Source organism: Arachis ipaensis, chromosome B5, assembly GCF_059453495.1.
Source record: "Arachis ipaensis isolate K30076 ecotype BB chromosome B5, ASM5945349v1, whole genome shotgun sequence".
Taxonomy (NCBI): domain Eukaryota; kingdom Viridiplantae; phylum Streptophyta; class Magnoliopsida; order Fabales; family Fabaceae; genus Arachis; species Arachis ipaensis.
Window position 1 is genome coordinate 123,085,073 of NC_142440.1, and position 4,725 is coordinate 123,089,797.

Below are 4,725 nucleotides of genomic sequence, written 5' to 3' on the forward strand. Positions count from 1 at the left end.
CGGAATAACAGATCCAACGTGTGGCCTACACGTTAGGCTAGCAACGCCCCTTCGCACAGCAAGTGACAAGAGCCTTCCGTCTAGCCTCTATTGTTCCGTCATAACTACCAGCACTAACATTATCATCAATCTTCTTAATCTCTTCCTCAAACTTCTTTATCCTCTTGTCCATGTCCCCAAAATTGTCCTTATGCCATCTCCTTAGCGGTACTGTCAAAGCCTTCAGCTTATTTATGAACTGATCATCACCCAAGTTCTTCCACTAATCCTTTACCATCCTCAGAAACCCTTCATGTATAAACTAGGAATCCAAACTAGGAAACGGTCTTAGACCCATCCAAAGTCTTGTATCTTTTAGAATCAACGGGCATTGATCTGATAGGCCTCTCGGACCCCCTTTCAATCGAGTATCTGGAAACTCTTCAAGCCACTCCAAGCTGACCAGAATCCTATCAATGCGGCTATAAGATTGACCTCGAAACCACGTGAATTTCCGATCAGCAGTAAATTTACGAGCTGTAAATCTTGCACCCACTCCTTAAAATCCTCAGCAGACACTACAACAAATAAGGGTTTTCGCAACGATCAAAAACCGTTGCCGTAGATTGAAAAACCATTCCTAAAACTTTAAGCAACGCTTTGGCAACGGTTTTTGACCTGTGGTATATGCGGCCGTTGCCAATGATCAAAGGCAACGGTTTTTTACCTAAGGCAACGGTAACAAAAAAACCGTTGCCAAAGTTACTGGCATAGACAACGGTTTTGAAAGAAAATTTTAAACAACGGTTTCGAACCGTTACTCGATAAGCAACGGTTTTAAACTGTTCTCTTTCATGATCCAACGGTTTAAAACCATAACTGAATAGGCAACGGTTTTAAACTGTTATAGTTTTATTATTCACAAAGCCAACGGTCTTAAAGCATTACCGTTGGTGTCATTTTTTGGCAACGGTTTTAATACCATTACCATTTTATAGTCTTCTAAGACAACGGTTTTAAAGCGTTACCATTGGTGTCGTTTTTGGCAACGGTTTTAATTTCAATTTTTTTTAATTATTTAATGTCAATAAATAATCTAAACTACTTGAATAAAGTCACTAAAGAAAAATAATTGAACATTTCCATCAAATTTGACTTATAAAAATTGTTGTAAGATCCACAATCACATATTATTTGCTAATAAGAATAAAATGTGTACATTTTCTTAAGTTTCTAAAAGAAACAAGACTAATATTCTCACTTGAACATATTCCCAAATAGCTTCTTTATCTTTAATCCCCTTCCAGTTTGTGAAAATTAATGGACAAACATATGAATTCCTTGCCACTATGCCCAATTTGCTCAAGTTGTTTACAGCTTCATCAGTAGGACCAATTCTCTTTCCTTCAATATTTAGAGTAATTTCTTCTCTATCTTCCAACTATCTTGCATGAATCTTCAACCATCGTGTAGATCCTCATGTTTTCTTCACGGTTGTCTCTATTCAAAGAGAATAATTAAAATTACCATAATATATTCAAAGAGACTAAAACATTAATATTTTTAGCATTATATACCATCCCTCTTATCGATTTATATACATTTAATTGAAAAAAAATAGCTTCATCTATTTAGCCAGATGAATAAAAATTCCATAATTTCACTATTGCTAATGATTTATTCCAGCTGCGTAGAGAGAGTTATTTATAGAAAAATCATAGCAATTACAACTCAATGACATAGAGAGAGTTATTTATAGCCTAGTGCACCAAGTAAAAGTCACAGACTCTCACAACTGCTATAAGAAAACTAACTATTTAACACTTGAGTCTTGATTTTCTTGTTCGGGTTTTGCTATTTAACACTTGAGTCTTGATTTTATTGAAAGCCTAGCTCAAATTAATCAATTCAAGTAAATTAATCGTGCTTATTAATGAAAATAACAAAAAGCCATGTCCTCACATACAACCATTCTCATCATCATGCTCACCGAACACTCTTTTTCAACCCCCGCCCTGCCGCCCCCAAATAATAATTTAGTGAACAAAAGCAACAGAATTTCCAAATAATAATTTAGTGAACAAAAGCAACAGCAAAAGATTAGCAAATCCCACATTCCCATACTTTATTCCGCTCCCTAATCGCAACACCATAATCAGTTAATCATGTCTCATCTCATAATCCAAACTCTAATCACTATTCAAAGGACTGAAACAAACACAAAAGCAGAAACTCACACACCGCTTTCCTTTCTTCTTCTTAACTCCAACAAAAATGGCCAACAGCCAAACACGCCCTAACTAAACAAATGAAAATCAGAAAAAGACCACTAACCACAGATGACAACCCACAATCAGCCAAGGCAGTGAAGCAGAAGCAGCGAGGTAGAAGCAGTGAAGCAGAATTAAATATAATACTAAGTTCTCCCTCACCTTCATAATGATTTTCCAGTGAACAAAAAAGTTAGCAAATTAAATATAATACTAAGCCTAATGCTAATAATGTTTACTAATAGAGAGAGGGGATGAGGAAAACAAAAGATAACTATTAGGATAAAATTTATGGAAAGAAGACTAAATAAAACATCTAAACAATTCGGCTACCTGGTGTTTCTCAGAGCAGTACCGCACTTGTCTGCAACTACTGCAGAGTTTATCTCCTTTCCATGTTCCACACCTATTGCAAAAAGCAGAAAAAGATTCCCATCTTTTAATAAAATGTGCCTAATCAATAGAAGTACTAATACACCAATCTTAATGTGAAAACAGGTCATATATTAGTCATATACAAAGCAAAAATAATAGTAGAAATAATACACAGTATAGCAACAATAAAAATACAATGTAAGAGCAGCTTGTTCAGGGTATCAAATTAAGTATGACATTGAAATATAGCAAAAGCATAGTGCTACAAAATCAAAAAATGGATTGCATGTACTCATGAACTCTATAACTCATGCATAACTCTAGAATGCTACTCCTCATAAGGAAATAGTCACCAGTTATAATCCATCTCCATGTTTACAGTATCTTTAGGGTGGTGAAGTGTAATAATCCATCTCTATGTTTACAGGGAGTGTCATAAATCTTAATTTACATAAAAGTTGCATCACTCAATCACCTAGAATATTATCACTGAGAGAACCCATCATTTAAACTCAGAGAAGCAGTGACCAAAAAAGGCAGCATTATACCAAATCAAAATTCAAATCAAAACAGAAACCAAATCAATTAAACTCCAACAACAGTGACCATAGTTACAGCAAAATGGAGAATTCAAACTCAATGGAATCAAAAACAGAAATGAATTCAATGGAATTCAAAACAGAGATGGCTTACAATAAAAGAACGAGGCAGCAGCAACAGGAGAGGCAGCCCCCTTCTCTCAGGTCCGTGATTCCAGCGACCAGAGACACAGCGGTACGGTGTGTTCTCCAGTGACAATCGACGGCGGCAGCGGCTCCTCTTTTGGTGGTGACAAGCATGAACGGTGGCTCCTCTCCACGTCCTCGGCGACGGACCTTCGACGGCAACAGTGGAGATCAGACGTGACGGAGCTGGCAGCACAGGCGGCGTCTTTTTTCTCCCCTACGAGCTTCCTTCCTCACGCATCTCTTCTCCCTCGCGACAGCAATGACATCACAGTAGCGGCAGTGTGACGGGTTCGACGGAGGCACAGCCACGGTGATGCGACGGTGCGGCTTCGACGACGTTCGGCTCCTCGGCTTCAGATCTGACGGTGACGTGACCTCCTTCGGCGGCGTGAAGGCATGGCGGCGCAGAATAGAGCCTCCCTCCTTCCCTAGTTCTTGTGTTCTCTTCTCCCTCACGTCAGACTCTCTCTCTCTCTCTCTCTCTCTCTCTCTCTCTCTCTCTCTCGTTCACTCCTCCACCTCCACTCTACGGCGACGGCGACGGCGACGACAGTGGAACCCTTGCTGGCGCCGTCCCTTCCATCTCTTCCCTCTCTTCTTCTCTGTTTCTTCGCCCTTCTGGTTTTCCCCCTTCGAGCTCCCTTTTCTCTTGTTTCTTTTCTTTTCTTTAAGTTTATGTATGGTTAATTTGGAAATTAGGTTATAGAGTTAGGGTGAAGAAAAAAAAATTAAAGATAATATGAAGATTTTAATAAAATTATAAAGTAAAATATTTATTCAATGGATATATAATATTTATTCTAAAATTATTTTAATTTTATTTTTTTATATTAATATTTGTTATATATTTATAATAAAAATATATAATATTTATTATAAATTTATTTTAACTTTATGTTTTCAAAATATAATATTTTTTATATATTTATAATAATAAATAATTTATTTTAATTTTATTTTTTTAAAATAATCTTTATTATTTATTTATAACAATAGTTTTTGAGTATTTTATAAATTTAGTATTTATAGAAAAAATAGTTTATATTTATATGGTTACCTGAAATTATTTTTATTGGTATTGTTTAATTTGTATAATTATTTAAATAATATTAAAAAATAGTTGTTTCATAAACAATTGTTGTAATGGTTGTAAAACTGTTCTTTAAAATAGTCAAAGAGAACGGTTTTATTTTGTTACTATAGCGTAATGAAAAAATGAACTTCAATAGCAACACTGTAAAAACCGTTGTTTAAGACCATCTAATAGAACGGTTTTAAAGTGTAGCATTTCGGCAACGGTTTTAATACGTTTCTTTTGTACAATTCTTTAAACAACAATAAAAAACCGTTGCTTAAATGCAAATCATGGTAGC

At 35.7% G+C, this 4,725-nt stretch overlaps 1 long non-coding RNA gene across 1 annotated transcript; it reads right to left on the minus strand.

Annotated features, from left to right (window-relative positions):
* Window positions 1-2,312: 2,312 nt before the first annotated feature.
* Window positions 2,313-3,363, minus strand: LOC110270652 (uncharacterized). Its single transcript, XR_015883422.1, has 3 exons — window positions 3,318-3,363; window positions 2,583-2,655; window positions 2,313-2,411 (listed from the first exon to the last, which is right to left on the minus strand). It is a non-coding gene; the product is annotated as an uncharacterized LOC110270652 (long non-coding RNA).
* Window positions 3,364-4,725: the final 1,362 nt, after the last annotated feature.